The 21,591-nt window shown below is 40.6% G+C and overlaps 1 protein-coding gene and 1 long non-coding RNA gene across 43 annotated transcripts in view; one reads left to right on the forward strand and one right to left on the reverse strand.

Moving 5' to 3' along the window:
- Window positions 1–5,585: 5,585 nt before the first annotated feature.
- LOC118500128 lies at window positions 5,586–6,939 on the reverse strand. Its single transcript, XR_004902658.1, has 2 exons — window positions 6,140–6,939; window positions 5,586–5,792 (listed from the first exon to the last, which is right to left on the reverse strand). It is a non-coding gene; the product is annotated as an uncharacterized LOC118500128 (long non-coding RNA).
- Window positions 6,940–7,035: 96 nt separating this feature from the next.
- CLASP1 (cytoplasmic linker associated protein 1) overlaps window positions 7,036–21,591 on the forward strand; it is a 291,646-nt gene continuing 277,090 nt past the window's right edge. For 31 of the 42 annotated variants that reach the window (XM_036023554.1, XM_036023563.1, XM_036023565.1 and 28 more), the window contains exon 1: window positions 7,162–7,297. The gene's annotated coding sequence lies outside the window, so the exon portion shown is untranslated. Of the gene's footprint in view, window positions 7,298–7,832; window positions 9,074–21,591 lie in introns of those variants that run through there. The other 11 variants (XM_036023578.1, XM_036023585.1, XM_036023581.1 and 8 more) reach the window with 9 other exon arrangements.

Raw genomic sequence — 21,591 nt, forward strand, 5'->3', positions numbered from 1 at the left:
TACACAGTTTATTCAATAAATAGTGTTAATAAAATTGAGCAGATACATGCAGAAAAATGAAACTAGATCACATTTTTACACCACAGATAAGAATAAATTAAAAGTGGATAAAACACTTAAATGTTAGACTTGAATTCATAAATATCCTAGAAGAAAACATAGGCAGTAAAATCTCAGACATTGTTCATAGCAACACTTTTTCTGATATATAGTCTGAGGCAAGAGAAACAAAAGAAAAAAATAAGTAAATGGGACTACATCAAACTAAAAAGTTTTTGCACGGCAAAGGAACCCATCTGTGAGTCCCATTTGGGATTCTCTGTGCTTCCTGGACTTGTATATCTATTTCCTTTGCCAGGTTAGAGAAGTTTTTCATCATTATTTTTTCAATTTCTTGCTCTCTTCTCCTTCCAGAACCCCCGTGATGCAAACATTGGCACACTTGAGTTTTTCCCAGAGTCTCCTTATGCTATCCTCATGTTTTTGGGATTTCAGCTTCTTTTGCCATTCTGATTGTTTTTTGCTTCTTTATATTCCAATTTGCCAATTTAAATCAACAGCCACATCTCCTGTCCTGTTGATGCCCTCTAAATTATTCTTCATTTCAGTTAATGTAGCCTTCATTTCTGACTGGTTCTTTTTTATGGTTTCCATGCCCTTTTTTATGCTGTTGAAGTTCTCATTAAGTTTACTGAGCATGCTTATAATTGAACTCTACATCTAGTAGATTGCTTGTCACCATTTTGTTTGGTTCTTTTTCTGGAGTTTTGTTCTGTTCTTTCATTTGGGACATCTTTTTTTGTCTTTCCATTTTGGCAGCCATCCTGTGTTTGTTTCTATGTAATCAGTAGAGCTATTATGTCTCCTGGGCTTGGTAGAGTGGCCTAACGTATTAACTGTTCTATAGTGTCCAGTGGCACAGCCTCCCTGATCTTCCAAGCTTGCATTCCAGGTATGCACCTCCCCCACCTTGTGAGCTGTGTACACTCTGGTAGTTGAACCTTGATTATTATTGGCATCCCAAAGGGAGGGATTTACCCTTAGGCTGATTGGCTGTATGAACTGGTTGCCACCACTGACCACCATGGAGTATCAGTTGTGCAGGGACTCACTCCACTGAGCAGGACTTACTTCAGCAGGGCTCTGGAGCTTGCTGAATCTGCCCCTCAAGTCTATCACTTTTTGAGGTGGTTTGGTGGTGCTTTGATGTGGTCTGAAGCTGTCTACTGCTTGTGCTGGCTCTGGGGACTTTAAGGAGGTGCAGGCCAAGGTCAGCTTTGGGCCACCTGACATGAGCTATGAAGCTATATGCAGAAGCTACTTGTATTGGGCTTAGAGGTGCCCAGGTGAGGCCAGTCTGTGAACCAAGGTCCACTGCTGATAGTATGAGGCCTGGGAGACCTATCAAGAGGTACCGGGTATGCTGAAGCCAGACACTGCTTGTTTAAGAGATTTTAGAAAAGTCTGAAGCATTAGCCAAGACAGGTTGTTCATATGGAAAAGCCATTGGGAACAGCTTGGGTGGACCATCAGGTTGGTTGGGGTAGGGTCTCAGAGAATCACCAGGGATGAATAGTTTGAGCCTGGTTGATGGGGACTCAGATACAGCAGTCCTCCATGCTGGCTTTTTGTGTGTGGAGAGGGTCTCAGAATACTGCTTCTCTCCCCCTAGCTTTCTTCCTTATGCCAGACAATTCAGGTATATGTTCTTGCTGCCTTTCAAGCTGCAGGCCCAGCCCTGGAGCTCAGAGGGAGTGGCTAATAAGTCCATGTACAGGCCCTTTAAGAGAAACTGCCTGTGACTCCAGCAGTCCACCATCTCACTCAGCCACAATCCTTACTGGTTTTTACAGCCAAAAGTTATGGGGACTTGTCTTTCTGGCCCTAGAAAACAGGGTTGCGGTTGGTGCTGATATGGAGCTGGGACACCTTGCTCCTCAAGAGGTACCTCTGCAGCCATGATATCCCTCTCAAGTTTTATACACCCCATGGTGTGGGACCAGGCCATTCTTCATCTCTGCCCATACTACCAGTCTCATTGCGGCTTCTTCTTTAAATGTCTAGTTGTAGGAGTCATTCAGCTAGATTTCAGGTGATTCTGAATGATGGCTATTCTGTAGTTTAGTCATAATTTTGATGTGGTTTTGGGAGGATGCCAGTACTGCGTTTACCTATTTTGCCATCTGAACCAGAATTCAATGCCCCCCACTCTTAAAACTAAATTCCTCCAGCAAATTACCTATCTTTTCTCTTGCCAATTCTATTCCTACCATTCTTTTTTGAACTGATTCCAATCAGGCCTTCATCTTCACTTCTCCAATATTGTAGCCAATGGTCAATTATAGCCCCTTGGCTGTCCACTTGGTGGCTCTTCCTGATATCCTTTCTTGGTTTCCTTATATTTTAGTGGCTGCTTTTTCTATCCCCTTTGGTTTCATTACCATTTCAATCCCTAGGTGCTGGAGTGCTCCAGGAATCCTTAGATAGTCTTTAAAAATTTGTGTATAGTCAATATCTAGATGATTTCAAGGTTTTAAATTCTCTCTACATACTGATGTCTCCCAAATCTATATATCTAGCCTGGGACTTAACATCTCAAAAATTAATCTCTTCCCATTTTTCCCTATTTCAGTAAATGTCAACTGCATTCTTCAAATTGCTCAGGCCAAAATTTTGGAATTCATCCAACTCTCCTTTTACTCGCACCCTGTATCAACTAATTAATCAATTAAATCCTGTGTACCATGTTACCTGGATACCTCCAGATACCTCACCTCTCCACTGCTTGCATTTTAAGCCACCCACCATTGTCTCTCAGTTGGAGGACTGCAGCAACCTCCTAAGTTGCACCCTCTTGGTCCCCTACAATCTGTTCTCAAAACAGAAGCTAAAGTTTAAAAAATAGAAGGCAAATCATCTTCTCTGCTGAAAACCTTCCAATGTCTTCCCCTCATTAGTCCTCACAATGCCCTGAATTCCTACACAATTTGGTATCCTGTTACCTATAACCTCATTTCCTACTTTTCTTCTCTCATACTCTGCTTCTGCCACCCTGGCCTCTTTTCTGTTCTTAGGATGTAGCAGACATCCTCTTGCATCAGAATAATTTATGCACTTTCCATTCTTTCCACTGGAACACTCTTTTCCTAGATAAAGTACATTTCTTTTTCCATTGTTTACTTCAGATCTTTGCTAAATTTGCTTCTCAGTGAGTCACCCACTCTCCTTGTCCTAAACAGAAATCTCTTCCCTCTGTACTCACCATTTCCCCCTCACTACTTCATTCTCCCCACAATACTTATCCTACTTGATATACTATATATTACTTTTCTATATCCTGTCAAAACAGGGATTTTTCTCTGCTTTCCTAAGTGTCTGGCACACAGTTGGTACACAATAATTTTCAGTGTATGAATGCTATTTATAATGCTTATGTCCTCTGCCTCATTGTGTAAATAGCATTAGCTTCATGGGACTTGGGTATTTCGAGAAAGATGAAACTGATGGAATAGAAACACTGTCTACTCAGGCTATGGTGTCTATCTTTGTAAGGGACCCTAAAGCAGAGCGGGAATTATGGAGGTCCAGATTTCAGTGGCAGTCTTGGCATCGATCAGCCATATGATATGGGGCAAATAATATTTCCTTTCTGGACCTCAATTTTCTCATCTGTCAAAAGATTATTGCTTTAAATGATCTCACAGGAAGTTTGAGAATGTAAAATCCAAGAGGAAGTATTAAGCATAAAGTGGTATGTTTTATTATTTTTTATTACCTAGAAAGATATAGTTACATGGTATTTTATATATTTTTTAAGACAATAAACATACCTGGAGTCAAACCTCAGTGTTCTTTAGGGACCTTAGAAGATACAGCTTTACTGTGTTAAACTCTTAAACGATTCAGTATTTTGACAGAAATCTCTTGGTGCCAGCCTATTCTTTCTTCTGAGAAAATTCACTCTTGACATGTGAAATATTTTCTTTGAATATTCTTGCCCAAACCAGTGAATAGTCAGTGCCCACGGGTGCTGAGCTCCCAGTTTTATTTCATAATTACTTGTGTGTGTGTGTGTGTGTGTGTGTGTGTGTGGTGAGTCTCCCTTCAGCCCATCTGTAACCCCAAACCTTGATTTTCATACCTATTAAATGCAGCCAATAACTGGCTCATGTTTATCTTGATGCCTTCAGTGATATAGCAATAATTTATCTAAAGTGGTAATCAATGCCTAGCTTATCTTAAAGGCTCCATAAATGCTTTATTAAGCTTCCACAGTCAGCATCGCTTTCTGAAACAGTTCTTTCCCCAAGTGGAGGATCTGACACAGTATGGATTTATCCCCCTGATTTCAAAATCTTCCCCATCCTATTTAAAGCCAGGTCTCAAAGAGATATTTGCATGGCCATGTTCATTGTAGCATTATTCACAATAACCAAAAGGTATAAGCAACCCAAGTGTCCATCATGGTATATACACACAATGAAATATTATTCAACATTAAAAATATTATTCAACATTAATAAAAGGAAGGAAATTCTGACACACAACATACACATTGAAGATATTAGGTGACATAAGGCAGTCACAAATGAAACAAATATGTCTGTATGATTCCACTTACATAAGGCATCTCAGTAGTCAAATTTATACAAAGAGTAGAATGGTGGTTGCCAGGAGCCCGGGCAGGAGGAAAGAGGGACAGGTATAGAATTCGTTTTGTAAGAGGAAGAGTTATGGCTATGCTGCATGGCACTATAAATGCCCTTAACTCTACTGTACACTTAAAAAGGGTTAAAATGGTATTTTGTTTATTTACAACTAAAAATTTAAAAGTTCCCCATCCCATTCATCAAACCTTACTTTCCACTCGTCATACTGGATTGGCTAAACAGTCCATTTAGTTTTTCCCATAAATGAAAGATCCATCTTTCATTTTCACCAGTAACTTCTATTGAGTTGGATATTTTCAGTATGTAGGCTATCTCCTGCATGGTATAACATTGTTTTTAATTAATGTCTTGATTGCTATCATCTTCAACTGGTCTACTCAACCGTAAAACATCATCCAGCAAATCACCAGCATGAAACTTTGTAAACCCTTTTACACATTCCATCAGTCACAGCACCTTCTCTGTACACTGCATGATTTTATCTTTCTTGAAATAATAAAGCACAATATGCCAAAAATGTTGCATATTATCTTCCATCAACATTAAAATGGCTCCACATTCACTGATTTTGATTTTTTTAAATGCACACTGACATGACAGCTGTCATAATACAATCTAACAAAATGTTTTGAATTAAGTTAGAGACAACTAAGTGCTACTGTTAGGGTGGCTGGTGATATGTGCTGTGAAAGAATTCACAAAGAGCAGAGGGTAAAGATTTTATTCTCTCTCCAAGACAGGAGAGGATCATGGTGTGGAGAGATACACTAGCATTGAGGAGTGGGGGTTTTGAGCTTTTACTGACTTATAATAGGAGTATAAATGGGTGGGGCGGTTGCTGTTGGGAGGCCCGAGCTGTTGGGGGGAGTTGTAACCTGAGGTTTTGGTTGGTTTTTGCATAAGCTGCCGTTTGTACCAATTGTACCAATGCTATCTTCTGCCTGTGGTCGTATGGAGTGGTTAGTCAAGTTCTGTTCTTGCTTTGCAGTAATTTCCAGCTTTGGAGACATAAACTCAGAAGAGTAAAAGGCAATCTTGTTTAACAAGCTCATAGGCCTATTTGGCAAGTGGTGCCAAAATAGCAAATTGCACTGGCTTTATCCTTTCTGCTATTAGAGCCACCTATGAAAACAAACAAACAAACAAACGAACTTTTTGGTCAACCCAATATATTCATTTTGCCATTCAAGTTGGTCTCTTTATTACTGCCAGTCCCTGAGCCTTTGTCCCATGGTTTCTCCTCTGGAAGGCTTTTTTCATAACCTATCCATTTTCAAAAGGGTGCTTGCACTTTCTCCCCAAAGATGTTACCTTTTCTGGATTCCAGTGATCACATTCCTATGTCATTCCTATTTCTACGGACTACAGTCCTCCCTTTTCCGCACTACGCAGAGGGGGCTACACATGTTTTTTTTTGTTTTAGTTTAGTCTCTCCACCATAACATTTAAGTCCCAGGGCATTCTCTTACCATTCTCTCACCCTTTTGCCAAAACATAACACAACTCGTCAGCGTGGACTGTGGCATAACCAGTGAAAAGTCAATGCACTAGACACCCAGATGGAGGGAAGTCAACACATACTCTTAAGGGTTATTTCCAGGAGGCAGTGTGTAATCACACACAAAGCTTACAATGTCAAACTACTGAGGAGCGGCAAAAACTGGGTCCTTTAGGATCCTTAAATGCAGCCTTATAACTTGCGCAGCCCTACAACTTGCACAGCCTTCTGGTCTCTGAAACACCTTCCCACACAGTACCATTGGAGAATTATTCGAGTTACGGCAGAAGCAGCGTTGAGTATACGGTCAAGTAAAAGAGCTTATCCCGAAGTTCTTCGACGACTCCAGCGGGTACGCCGCTCCAAATAGGGCTATGAACCATTAAAATGTTCTTCTTCCGGTTCAAGAGTCCACGCCTACATTAGAAGAGAAAAGGGACACGGGGTACGGAAGGTCGCAGGGCACAATTTACTTCACTCTAGTCGTCCTGAAGGCGTGCCAACCAGAATTGAAAAGGCAAAGATTTCCCTCAGGTTTTAGACCCTCGACCAGAGGGAATTCCAGCCAGACGGCTTTTATGCTGGTTGCTCCTTAGCTGTACTCACCACAGTATGGCTTTCAAGTGTCCTATTGCGTGGGCGCTTAGATGCGACCCTAATTGTGTAGCTTGAGTTTTGTCGCAAGTTCCTCAGGGGCCCAACTGCACCCTGGCCACCTATGGGTCCCTATCAGGGTCAACTAATGTTCTCTGAGGAGGCGAGCGCTCCCGGGATTTTCAGTTTACGAAGTCCCGCGCAGCCAAGCGGGCGCCTGCGCGGGGTATTACGTTAGAGAAGCAGCGCCTCTCTGGTCTCCGCTTACACTCTATGGTCCAGCTGGGTCGGTGGTGGTAAGGGGAGGGGAAAGGAAAAGGGAGAGCGCACTGCGCAGGCGTTCTCTCTCTCTCTTTCTGTCTCTCTTGTCTCTCTCTCTCTCTCTCTCTTTCTCACTCACTCACACACGCATACACACTCTCTCTCTCCTCCTCCTTTTTTTAATACCAGCACCAAGCACTTAACCTCATTAGGGTGGAGGAGAAGGCGGTGGCGGTCTGGTAAGGCAGCTGCAACTACAACGAATAATATGGCTGTAAGTACCCCGCTAGGCTAGGAGATTCAGGACCGGAGTACCTCCCTTGCCCCCTGCCTCTTCCCCCGCGGTGGAGGGCGCTGGGACTGGGTGGGGGCGATGTCCCTGTGCCCTCTTAGGTTCTTGTATACACTTTGTGGAGGAGGGGGCGGCCCTAGGTGGGAAGCCCGGTGAGGAGCGGGATGGGAGGGTTGTTTTCCCAGCCAGTAGTTGCTGATTCTGGCCGCTGTGCAAAAGGTGGGGGTGGGGGGGGGGGGTGGGGGTGGGCGGCGGCAGTGAGGTCAGCTTTGCTTTGTGTGCCCCTTTCTCTTTTCTTGTCCCAGACTCCACCCCTGACCTGAGTCACCCTGGCTGGGTAGGAGAAGACAGCGCACCCCAAGTCGCTTTTGAAAAGAGCCCGGAATTGCGAGGGGAGGGGTCAAGGGAGAGAAACCTACTACAGCTAGTCGCAGAGTGATGGGTGTGGAGAAGGATCCGGAGGGAAGGGGTATGGGGGAGGCCGGAGGCCGGGGCTTCCAGCCCAGCTAGACAAAAGCTGCGGCTCTGAGCCGAGCAGCGGGCCTGGCCGGATGCGGAGGGAGTCCCCTTGGTCCCTGAGGCCCACAGATAGCTTCTTTCGGAACCTGTTAAAGTGGACAAGTGCTGAGTGAAGCCTTGTGCAGCCCCTTCAACTTGCCTTTGTTGTTCTTTGGTATTGGCAGAGACGCTCTGACGAAGACGAGTGTGTGATCTTGCATTTTAGCCTGGTTAGGTACAATGGAGCTAATCGAATTTTGCTTTCTATTTGCCTAGCCGATCGGATGAGTATGGGGTTTTCCAGAGTCTAACTTATTACTATATTTTTTAAAGTAGTTGTGTTTGTTTCTAAAATTTAAAAAAAAATTAGGCGGAGCCTTAAAGCATGTTTTGCTGCGTCGGGGTGAGTTTCTCTTTCTTGGGGTTTGTTCATTAAATATTGACCATTCGTAGAACCTGTGAGCTCTTTAAACATGATACTTTAATTTGTAGATGTGGCAGTGAAGCTTCAGATTCTGTAGTCCTTTGGGAGGCAGTGATGCAGAAGCGTCAGGAAGGAGAAGTAGTTGCGTGCTGCCATGTGCCAGGCAGGGTTCCACAGTAGGTTATGAATTCTGGCCTTAGAAGTTGTTTTTATTATTACTATTATGAGGTTATTAATAGTGACGTATACTGAGCACTTGGTATGAGGAGTCCTGGAGAGGGCTCGTTTTGCTCATCAAGGGAGTGGGAGAATAGTAACATTGACTTACACAGACCGTATGTAATAGGTAGCAAAAGTAACACTACTGTGTCCCAGAGTTACTCAGTATTATTTATCTTCTCCTTTTGCTAAGAAAGATTTAAATTTTGGTGAGCTGTTTGCTTATTCAACTTTGTAAAATTGTGTAACTCCCCCTTCCTTTTAGCAATTGTTACTCAAATCTCCCTTTCTGTAATTCATTGTTATCTACTAACATGTTTAAATTTTTAAAGTTTTAATTTTTACTGAGTTTTAAGCCATAGCTTTATATTATCTCAGCTAAGTTAAAAATCCTTTGAAGAGACTGTTGGTGGAGATATCAAATATTGTATCTCCCTGTAATAGTCTAAGTGGCAAATAAAGAGAGGGTGGAGGTATTAAGTATTGTATCTCCATGTTATGATCTAAGTGGACAAAGAAAAAAGTCTTTGCTAAACTTAGATTTTTGTGTTAGAACTGAAAACCCAGGTCTACTGTGTCAGGATTTTGGCTACAGGACTCAACTTGATGTAGAAGAGGTAAGCATTTTTTTTTTTACTAATATGAAGCAAAAATCTGACACTTGGTGCATTGTGCTTCAGTAAGTGCTGTGATAGAATCTCTTCAGAGTAGTTCAGATGATGGGAACTTGCTTTTATAGAGGAAGATTTCATATCCTTAAAATAGTTTGACAGGGATGTTGAGAATAATTTTTTTTTTTAAGATTTTTATTATTATTTTTAGAGAGGGGAGGGAGGGAGGGAGAGAGTAGGAGAGAGAGAGAGAGAGAAAGAGAGAGAGAGAGAGAGAGAGGGGGAGGGGGAGGGGAGAGGGAGGGGGGAGAGGGAGAGGGGAGAGAGGGAGAGAGGAGAGAGAGAGAGCGAGAGAGACGAGAGAGCTAGAGAGCGAGAGAGAGAGAGAAACATCAATGTGCAGGTTTGCTGGGGTTATGGCCTGCAATCCAGGCATGTACCCTGGCTGGGAATCGAACCTGGGACACTTTGGTTCCCAGCCTGCACTCAATCCACTGAGCTACGCCAGCCAGGGCTTGAGAAATAATTTTGACTAGAACATTAAGTTTATTGTTCAAATGTGAATTTGAACAATAAACTTTGTTGACTGGTTTTCGATTTAGATATTTTGCTTCAGTCTTGTTAATTTTATTTTCTTAAGTGACTCAGTCTCATGATTTGTAAATTGGGTGAGATAGTTTCTTGGATTGGAGGCTTAAATTTGTTTTTTGAAACTCCATGTAGTCTTAGCAGTCTACTACTTAGAGTTTTTAGATTTATTATGTAGTACTTTTATTTTGTAGTACTATAGTAAATATATAACCATGAAGGGATTATAATTATTAGAGTTGAGTTATTAAAACCATCAGTTTGTCATATTAAATAGTGAAAAGAATAGATAGTAGCGAAAAATAACAACTGTTTTTAAATACAATCATATAAAAGATATCCTAGCAAATAAGAGAAAGATCTATTAGTTGTAAAAACAAACAAACAAACAACCCCACACAACTAAGTAAAGAAGAAATTACTGATTAATGGTTTTTGGTTTGTATGTAATTTAAGAAATTAATCTTTTTATGCCCTGGCTGGTGTCGCTTAGTGGTTTGAGCGCTGGCCTGCAAACTAAAAGGTTGCTGGTTTGATTCCCAGTCAGGACACAGGTCTGAGTTGGGGGCAGGGTACCTGGTGGAGGCATTCAGGAGGCAAGCACACATTGATGTTTCTCTCCCTTTCTCCCTCCCTTTCCCTCTGTCTAAGAAGAAATAAAATCTTAAATTAATCTTTTTTTTTAACGCAGTGCAATTAGGGCATTCGTGAAATGTATGTATAACTAAATGGTCTCTAAAGGACTTAAGTTTCAGTACTAGAATTCATTAATTGTTTCACCAACCGAGGGGTTTTCTGTTCCCTTATGCTCAGATTCTCTACTGCAACACTGAATGCTTTCCCCCCCCACAGATTCTATGGCAGCTTCAGATTCTGCCTTTCCTCATAGATCCCTAAAGATCTAGCTCAAAATGGTGGCATTTCTTCCTTAACATTTTTGTTGACTTTCCTTCCTGTGTCCTTGCTGTTTTCTGTTGTATATATTTCTTATCTTCCTCCTTGGAGGCTCACTTCCTGTGCATTTACTCTTGTCTAGATCCTTGAGGGCACTATGAGTTTGTAGACACTTTGTGGTATCCTCTGTTGCTTACTCCTGAGTCTTGTGTAACTAGTCACTATGTAATGTATGAAAGAATAAATCAGCCCTGGTTGGTGTGGCTCAGTGGATTGAGCACCAGTCAGTGAACCAAAAGATAGCTGGTTCAGTTTGCAGTCGTAGCACATGCCTAGGTTGTGGACCAGGTCCCAGTGGGGGTACACGGGAGGCAACCACACAATGATGTTTCTTTCCCTCTCTTTCTCCTTCCCTTCCTCTCTCTCTGAAAGTAAATAAGTAAAATTTTTCCAAAAAAGAACAAATCAATGTATTATAACTTAGAATAATAGAAATTGAGCCTTTAGGCAAGTTTTTAGAGGCCCCGTAGTCCAGCATCCTTCTGTTTACTATAGTTGATCATCAGCCTCAACTGCAGACATATTTCATTGTTACTGGACAGGTCTTAGTTGCTAGAAAGGTATTTTATGAAATTACCACAATTTCCACCTCCCCTTTTTACCTGTTGATTTTAATTATCCCCTCCGAAACAACATGAGTTAAGTCTGTTTCTTCTCCACATAATAGCCTTTCATTTCCTAGGACAGTCATCAGGCCCTTTCTAGATGTATTGATTAATTAAAGTATTAAATCCTTTCTTTTGTTAGGCACCAGATACCATGAGAATACAATTGAAGACATACATGGCCCTCACATTTCAGGGACTCACAATCTAGGACAGATAGAATGTTATGAATAGATGCTGGTTATGCTGGAGGTATGTAAATCTGTCCTGGTTTAATAGGATTTCAGCATGCTTTCTTTAGGCAACTCTGTTTTTGTTAAGAGTCTTTTAAATGCAGTGTTTGAAATAAAACAATTTGATTTGACCTGACCAGTGTATACAGCTATTGTCTTAGGTTAGGAATGATTTTCATTGTACATCTGGCTTTGCCACTTAACTAGCTCTGTGACATTGTGCCTTGGGCTACTTAAATCATCTCTTTGTATCTTAATGTTTTCACTTATAAAATGAGGGTGAAGGGAGGATGATTTTAGTAGTAGTGCCTCCTTAGGGAGTTTTTTACAAGGATTAAGATAATATATGTAAAGTGCTGAGTATAGTGGCTAGTATATAATAAATGTACAATTTATTGTACATTTTTATTGTACATTAAATGTACAATTTATGTAATAATAATGTAGTGGTAGTAGTAGCAGCAGTAATCAAGTCACCAGAATCACTTGGAGAGCTTTTTAAAATATAAATGGCCTGGCCTCATTTACTATTTCTGTCTAGCTAGAGATATTTGGTTAGTTAAGTCTGAATGGAGCCTGGGCAACCACAGTTTTAAACAATGCCTAGTGACTCTTAAAATCCCCAAAGTCTGAGAACCCTGCACTCTGTATTAGTATTGTTAGTCCTTGCATTGGCCTTTTACAAATTTAAAAACTTACCAAATAATATGTGAATAGAGTTTCCTAAAAGATTAGAATGGTGCAGATAAAGTGAAATACATGACTCCAGATCCCAGGACCCTTGGGAAGCATTATCCACTTACTATCAGTTTGGAACTTGTTTTTATAACACTGTTGACCTTTTTTTTGTAGCTACGTATGTATGAATTCATAATAATAGCCAGAATTAAGGGGGGAAGACCCTTTTTTTCAAAGCACTTTTTTAAAAAATATTTTGATTATGCTATTACAGTTGTCCCATTACCCCCTCCATTCCTCTCCACCTTGCACACCCTCCTCCACCCACATTCTCCCCCCTTAGTTCATGTCCGTGTGTCATAAGTTGTTTAGCTTCTACATTTCCCATACTATTCTTGCCCTTCCCCCCTGCCTATTTTCTACCTACCACCTATGCTACTTATTCTCTGTACCTTTTCCCCCTCTCTGCTCCTCCCACTCCCCTGTTTGCTACCCTCCATGTGATCTCCATTTCTGTGGTTCTGTTCCTGTTCTAGTTGTTTGCTTTGTTTTGTTTTAGGTGTGGTCGTTAATAATTGTGAGTTTGCTGTCATTTTACGGTACATGTTTTTTATCTTTTTTTCTTAGAAAAGTCCCTTTAACATTTCATATAATAAGGGCTTGGTGATGATGAACTCTTTTAACTTGACCTTATCTGAGAAGCACTTTATCTGCCCTCCATTCTAAATGAAAGCTTTGCTGGATAGAGCAATCTGGGATGTAGGTCCTGCCTTTCATGACTTGGAATACTTCTTTCCAGCCCCTTCTTGCCTGTAAGGTCTCTTTTGAGAAATCTGCTGACAGTCTGATGGGAACTCCTTTGTAGGTTACTGTCTCCTTACTTCTTGCTGCTTCTAAGATTCTCTCCTTCATTTTTACCTTGGCTAATGTAATTGTGATGTACCTTGGTGTGTTCCTCCTTGAGTCCAACTTCTTTGAGACTCTCTGAGCTTCCTGGACCTCCTGGAAGTCTATTTCCTTTGCCAGAATGGGGAAGTTCTTTTTTAGTATTTGTTCAAGTAAGTTTCCACTTGTTGCTCTTCATCTTCCCCTTCTGGTACCCCTATAATTTGGATGTTGGAACGTTTTAAAGATGTCCTGAAGGTTCCTAAGCCTCTCTTCATTTTTTTGAATTCTATTCTTTATTCTTTTCTATTGTGATTGTTTCTTTTTTCCTTCTGGTCCATTCCATTGATGTGAGACCCAGCTTGCTTTCCATCACTGTTGGTTCCCTGTGTATTTTTCTTCATTTCACTTAGGGTAGCCTTCATTTTTTCATCTAATTTGCGACCAAAATCAACCAATTCTGTGAGCTTCCTGATCACCAGTGTTTTGAATTGTGCATCTGATAGGCTGGCTATCTCTCGGTTGCTTAAAGGGATGGGTTCTCGGGCTTTCATTTGTTTTTATGTTTGAGCCATCTCTTTGTTTGTTTGTTTGTTTGTTTTTGGTCTTGTTGAGTCTTCATGTAGTGAGGGGCGGAGCCTTGGGTGTTCACCAGGGTGGGGCAAACCCAGTTGCTGGGTTGTGACGCTGTATGTGGGGATGAGGGCTGTGAGGGAACAATGGTGCTTGCTCCTCTCTCTGCTGATTTCAGTCCCTTCTGCCGCTTCCCTCAAGCAAACTGGACCTTTCTGGTGCTGATTCCCCTGTGGGTGGGTTTGTGCACCAGGTTGGACTTTCCAACGACTTCAGCTGGGAGTCTGCCCATGTTGCCTCAACCCCCACAGGTGTTTTTCAGTCAGTGCCTCCAGGCTCTGTTTCCCAGCGCTGGGATCCTGGGTTGTGCACAGTGCCTTGCTTCACACTTGCCACCTCACTGGGTCTGCCAGTTGCCACCCTTTGGCTGAGGTCTGCCAGCTGCCGCTTGCGTGCCCAGGGTCTGCTCACTGCGGTCTACATGCCTGGTCCCAATGCTCTTTGTGCCACGAGACCCCTGTCTGCCTGGCTTCCCTCCTGACTTCCCGGCTTCACCCCTCCTACTGGTCTGGATGAACGGGTCTATTTTTAAGTCCTTGGTTGTCTGACTTCCATACAGTTCAATTTTCTGTCAGTTCTGGTTGTTATTCTGTTTCTAAATTGATGTTGTCCCTATCTTGGTTGTGTGAGGAGGCACAGTGTGTCTACCTATGCCTCCATCTTGGCCGGAAGTCCTTCAAAGCACTTTTAATATACATAATCTTATTTGTTCCCTTTCAAATCCTGTGAGGTAGGTAGGTAGGTCATCTTGTCAGTTTATAGGTAAGAAACCAAGACCCCCAAGTTAAATTCTAGTATGGGATAGAGCTAGGATGAGAAACTAGACCTTTTGTTTCTTAGCTTAGTGTTTTTTTTCATACTGTAAACTTTCTTAGCTACATGATTTTGTTGGTTTATATTGAAGTAGGGGTTCATAAAGTCTTCTGATCTTTTTGCCATGTGAATAGCTGCTTAAAACTGTATTTTCCTGTTATTTTTTTTGTGTATTTATACTCTTTTTAAAAATGTAAATTCAGGGTTTAATAGTTACATACATCTATTAAGATTTATCTTTTTGTGAAAAAAACAAACGTAGAACTGGTCATGTGGTCATCTGTTGGCATGACACATTTTGGTGAGCTTATCTTCCTTCAGGATAACTTTTACCTGCTTCTATAACTGTTGTCCATTTTCTTGTTAAGCAGAATCAGTAAAATGTATTTACAGTTTTATTACAATAATATAGCAATAATACAGAAAGTTCAGAGACCAGAAACCCACATTAATCCATTCTAATACAAGCTGATTTTTCTAATCTGTCACCTTTGGGGCTGTCCATGTGTTCTTACTTTGTAGAAAGTAATTTTAGGTCTTTCATGTATAATGAATAGTATCCATGTAATGACATAGTATGCATCATGTTAATATTTAATAGCTTTGTCATACTTGAATTGGTATGGTAAATTTTGGTAAACGGATCCTTGACATGCAGGTATCTTATACATCTATATATTACAACAGTGACTCTCTTTTGAATATAGTTGGTTCTTTTGTGTTGTTTTATTATGATAAATTCAAAGTGAGATTATTGGATGATTTTTATTGGATGATTTTTAATACACATTACCTGAGCAACAAGTTGTACCAGTTAATAATTTTCTTAGCAATCCAAGGATGTAGCAGTTTCACCAACTTCTTTTTTTTTTACTCTGTGGGATGTATAATGTACATTATTTTTCTTTTTCATTCTTGTATTTTAAAAAAGTATAAGCAATAATGACAGACTTTTATATGAACCCACGATATGCAAGTTTTTTTTGATATTCTGTGCAGGTGATCTCCCTTACTTGGTTTCCCTTCCTGCCCTGTACTGCCAAAGATAGTGCATTTCTAGATAGGTATGGAGCAAAGTGCATCCCTTTGCTTTGGGTGGCAGAGTTGGTCTTTTGTCAGCATCAGAATGTAATTAACATTTTTGTGGCCTACCTTCAAGTGTTTGTTTACACAGTTGTGCTCAAGGGCCATGCTTGAAATATAGGGTGGGGCAAAAATAGGTTTACAGTTGAATATATGGAAAAATAATACAATGATTAATAAACAATAGAAGAATAGATTGTGTTTTGAGTACTTAATACTGTAAACTTACTTTTGCCCCACCCTGTATTTAGTAATAAGAATGTTTGGTGGTAGAGTTGAGGCATCTGCTTTTTTATCAGGTTTACCAGGTGATTCTGATGCCACCAAAGTTTGAATGCTGCCTCAGGCCTACTTTCTAGCTAACATTCTGCTCAGTTTCCTCATAGTGTGTCTTTCCGTTGGGTAGAGGCAGACTCTTATGAAGGAAGGGTTGCTCAGACATGCAGACAGAGGCCTTTTGTATAGAGAATGAATTGCACAGCAGTACCCTTCCTAATGTAGAGTAGCTGGGTTCATTCTAGTAATAATAGGCCAGTCTTTCCAAGAGTAGTTGAATTGTATAAACACTAGCTGATTATCTACAGTCTTCATGTTGCTGGTGGCTGTTTTATTTAGTTCTGATACGTCAGGTGCTATTCCGTGTTAGGGTTGTCTTGTAGACCTGTTACAATAGCAATAGCATCACAGATTAACACCCAACATTTGCCAGGCACTAGCCGTGGATGCTATAGGTGTAATATTGCCAATTATTCTAGCAAACATTTAAAGGCAGATGCTGTTTTATTTATAATGAGGGGACGTTGAGGCTTTGAGAAGTTGTGAATAATTTGGTTATAGTCCACAACTGCAAAGTAGCAGAGTTTTGGCTTTCAGATTCTTCAGCTTGTTTTCATTTATCTGTTTATTTTTCCAGCACAGGTTATTCCTTCTCCATAAAAGGTCATTGGGGCTGCCTTAGAGAAAATCTGCTCCCACATCCAGCAGGAACTGGAGATACCTTCTTGTCAGGAAGGATGTAGAGGTGCATATTTCTCCTAGTGTTTCCATGAGGGTTGATCAGATGATCTACACACCTTTTTAGATTTAAGTCTCTGAATTGAAATCTACCCTTGGACAATCCATATCACTAAAGACCTGATACAAATGTTTTTCTTTTCAGGCTTTTATTGTGGTAAAATATAACTAAATATGCAATTTAAGTCATATTAGGTATACAGTTTAGTGGCATTAAGTACATTCACACTGTTGTGTAACCATCACTACAGTCTGTTTCTAAATCTTTATATCACTCCAAACAGAAACATACCTATTAAGCAGTAAATCCCCATTCTTTCCTCTCCCTGAGCCAGTGGTAACTTCTAATCTGCCCTGTCTCTGAAGGAGACGGTTAGTTAGTTCATTCATCTGTTGTTGGAAATTGGGTTGGTTCCACTTTTTTAAAAAAATTGTTTTTTTTAAAGTTTTATTTATTTATTTTTAGAGAGGGAAGGGATGGAGAGGGAGAGAGAGAAAGAAATATCAATGTGTGGTTGCTGGGAGTCACGGCCTGCAACCCAGGCATGTACCCTGACTGGGAATCGAACCTGCGACACTTTGGTTCACAGCCCGGGCTCAATCCACTGAGCTACGCCACGCCAGGGGGTTGGTTCCACTTTTTGACTATTGTAAACAATGCTGCGATGCACCCTGGTTTGCAAAATTCATGTTTTTGAGCCTCTGCTTTCAGTTCTTTGGGTATATACTGAGGGGTAGGCTTAATAGGTTGGGTGGTAATTCTTTGTTCAGCTTTTTGAGAAACTGCCAAACTTTTCCACAGTGACAGTATCATTTTACACTCTCAGGCACAACATACGAAAGTTTCCCACATCCTTGCCAACACTTACTTTCTTTATTTTTTAAAAATTTAAAGCCATCTAGTAGGTGTAAAATAGTACCTTACCTAGTAGGTATAAAATTAAGGAGAATTTTCTGTCTGGTGTTGATTGAAATTTATCTGTTGGTAGTGATTGGCATGCCAAGCAGATTTCCTGTGGTCTGTGACTGCATTTTAAGAATGAACATGATGGAAAAAGCTTTTATTCTCTCATTGTTTTTAGACTGAGTAGATGTGTGCAATTCCCAAAAGAAATTTGTGTGGACAAAGTAATAATACTTAGGTTAAATTGTATAATAATGATTTTTATGGAATCTGAAACGAAGGACTAAGCTCTGGAAGGTAAGGAACATGTCCTAATCATTTGATTGCAAGATCTCTTTTAGGCTGAAATGTGGTGAGTAAAGGGATGCAGAAAGGCTATACATAAAGTGTTAATGAGAAATGATCCAAAACAGGGCTTTACAATAACTTGCCATTTAGGAGTTATTCTAGAGTATATCCTGAGAATACAGAAGAGGGAAAGGGCCAGGGAAAGGCTCCTAATCTGGTGGTGAGAGAGAGATGTGTCCCCTTTGTATATTGACCTAAAAGATATGAGGACCCTGAACCAGGTACACACTCAATTGATTGGCTACTCTGTGATCTGTTTGTTGCCTTCTTTGTGAGAGCTGTGTTGGCTGACTGGGGGACCTAGCTTGCGACCATGGGACAAGGAGCCCTAATTCTTAGCCTCATTCATGCCATGATCTAATTTTGTGAGTAGTGGCTACAGACAAGAGCCAAGAAAGCACTACTCTTGCTGAGAGAAAGCTGTCTGAAGCTAACATCTTGCAGAGGAACTCTAGGTCTTGGCAAAATCAGGACTCTTACATTTTTCAGATTTCAGTTTTGGGAATTTTGAGTGGGGTAGTTAGAAATTGTGCTTTTGGGAAACTGGCTTGCTATTAGATGGCTCTGGGTAATGATGCATTTTATATATGTATTATGGGCTGTAAATTTTTTTTCTAAATCCGCAGCCGAGGACCTTTTCTTTCATTGCTTTTAGAGAGAGAGGAAAGGAGAGAGGAAAGGGAGGAGAGAGAGAAACATCAATGCAAGAGAGATGCATCAGTGGGTTGCTTCCTGTACGTGCCCAGACCTGGGAATGAACACTCAACCCAGGCACATGCCTGGACTGGGAATCAAGCCTGCAACTGTTTGGTTACGGACCATGGTCCAGTCAACTGAGCCACACTGGCCAGGCTTGGCTGTAAATTTTTTTTTTAAAGATACCTAGGGGATATTCTTATATCCCTTTTTATTATGAGCAGTTTGAAATCCATTGTAATTGTATTTGAAGAATCTTTTCATCTGTTTAAACTACTTAGATAGGAGAAGAGCTGTAAGTTAACGTGCATTAATTTAAAAATGTAAAATATTTATTTTTGAAAAGGTATATATACATGATTTAAAATTTAAGTTTTCTCTCCCTATCCTGTCATCCACCCCAGTTCCCTTTCCTGTAGACTCTAATATAATTAAATGCATATGTGAAAAAATGTGTGTATGTATACATACCTATCATCCCTGCCAATTTTTATGTGGATGGTGGCCTATTACAGACTACCCTCCATTTCCCTTCCCTTCTCCCTCCCTCCCCTCCCTCCCATCCAACCCCCCTACCCCCCCTCCCCATCCCCTCCCCTCCCCTCCCCTCCTCTTCTCTTCCTATCATACGGGAAGGTATGGAGGGACGAGGTTAGAGAAACATCAATGTGTGGTTGCCTCTCATATGCCCCCTAATGGAGACGTACCTGACCTGCAACCCAGGCATGTGCACTGACCGGAATCGAACCAGCGACCTTTTGGTTCACAGGCCTGCACTCAATCCACTGAGCCATACTAGCTTGGGCTAAAGTCTCCCTCTTTGTTTTATTTATTTTTTAAATGAAGAGTATAGCTGAATAGTATGCCATTGTATGGCATACCATAATTTAGCCCTCTGTTGAGGACAGTGTTGTTCCCAGTCTTTGCATTATAAACAATGCTACAAAGAATAATTCTGTCATAACTTATTGCCATGTATGAATAAATAAATTCACGTAGTTGTTATTTTGGGTTCAAAGTTATGTGCCTTTAAAATTTAGAGATGATGTTGCTAATTCACCCTGGAGGCTTTAATAAAACCCAGCCCTGCAGTATGAGACTTCCATAGGTAATACACTTAAAAATGTAATTTTGTAAAAGCATTGTGACTCTATCTTGGTCATATGTCATTTTACATTGAAATATGGCTCTAATTCAGTAATAAAAAGATTCATCAAATGCTTGTTGTCTTCTCATTACGTGTTTTCTGTTTTTTACTTTGCAAAAATTCTGTGGCTGTATTAGGTTCAAAAATAACTTTGCTACATTTGGGAATAAACGTTGCTTTTTTAGGTATTACCAATACTACCTTCTAGATATGAATATAGAAGTGAACAGTTTGCTCAATAACTGGCTCTTCTGTATTTTTCAGTTCTTGGTGTAGCAAACTGATGATGCCTGTGGTTTCAGGATTTTACAAATAACTTTAAGGTATTGGATACCGTGTGATTTAACTACAAAGAATTTTGACATTTAGTGTTTTAAAATTTATATTTTCTTTGAATAGATAGCTTTTTAAAAATATATTTTATTGATTTATGCTATAAGAGTTGTCCCAATTTTCTCCCTTTATTCCCCTCCGCCATGGACCCTCCTTCCCAGTTGCGTTCCCCCCCTTAGTTCGTGTCCATGGGTCCATATGTATGAGTTCTTTGGCTTCTACATTTCTCATATTATTCTAACCTCCCCCTGTCTGTTTTTTACCTACCATTTATGCTACTTACTTCTGTACCTTTTCCCTCATTCCACCCCCTCCCCTCTCCCCACTGATAAACCTCCATGTGATCTCCATTTCAGTGATTCAGTTCCTGTTCTAGTTGTTTGTTTTGTTTTTTTTTTTTTTTTTTTTTGGAGGTTCAGTTGTTGATAGTTGTGAGTTTGTTGTCATTTTAATGTTCATATTTCTGATCTTTTTCTTAGGTAAGTTCCTTTAACACTTCATATAGTAAGGGCTTGGTGATGATGACCTTCCTTTAACTTTATCTTATCTGGGAAACATTTTATTTGCCCTTCCATTTTAAATGATAGCTTTGTTGGATAGAGTAATTTTAGATGTATGTCCTTGCCTTTCATGATTTTGAATACTTCTTTCCAGCCCCTTGTTCCCTGCAAGGTTTTTTTCTGAGAAATCAGCTGATAGTCTTATGGGAACTCCTTTGCAGGTAACTCTCCTTTTTTCTTGCTGCTTTTAAGATTCTCTCCTTATTTTTAGTCTTGGGTAATGTAATTATGATGTGCCTTGGTGTGTTCCTCCTTGGGTCCAATGTCTTTGGGACTCTCTGGGCTTCCTGGATTTCCTGGAAGTCTATTTCCTTTGCCAGATTAGGCAAGTTCTCCTTCGCTATGTTTTCAAGTAAGTTTTCTATTTCTTGCTCTTCCCACTTCCTCCTGGCATCCCTATGATTCAGATGTTGGAATGTTTTAAGATGTCCTGGAGTTTCCTAAGTCTCTCCTCATTTTTTTGAATTATTAATTCTTCATTCTGTTCTGGTTGAATGTTTATTTTTTTCCTCCAGGTCCAAACTGTTGATTGAGTCCTGGTTTCCTTCCCTTCACTGTTGGCTCCCTGTACGTTTTCTTTTATTTGACTTTTCTTAGCCTTCACATTTTCCTCTATTTTATGACCATACTCAACCAGTTTTGTGAGCGTCCTCATTACCAGTGTTTTGAACTCTGCCTCTGACAGGTTGACTGTTCTCCACTGCTTGTATTTTTCCTGGAGCTTTGATTTGTTCTTTCATTTGGGCCATTTTTTTTTTGTTTTGGTGTGCCAGTTTAAGTGTCGGAATCTTAGGTATTCACTGGTTTGTTCCAACCCACGTTGCTGCTTTATGGTGCTATATGCTGGGGAGGGGTCTGAGAGGGAATAATGTGCTTACTCAGCTCCTGGCCCACTTTCAGTCATTTCTTATACTACTCACAAAAAAATTGGGCCCTTCTGCTGCTGATTCCCGGGTCAGTGGGTTTGTGCACATTCTATGACCCTGTGGGTCTCTCCTATGAACTCTCCCGTGAGGCTGGAAGTTTCTCTCACAGCCACAATTCTCACAG

This window comes from Phyllostomus discolor, chromosome 4 (genome assembly GCF_004126475.2).
Source record: "Phyllostomus discolor isolate MPI-MPIP mPhyDis1 chromosome 4, mPhyDis1.pri.v3, whole genome shotgun sequence".
In the NCBI taxonomy this organism is placed as follows: Eukaryota; Metazoa; Chordata; class Mammalia; order Chiroptera; family Phyllostomidae; genus Phyllostomus; species Phyllostomus discolor.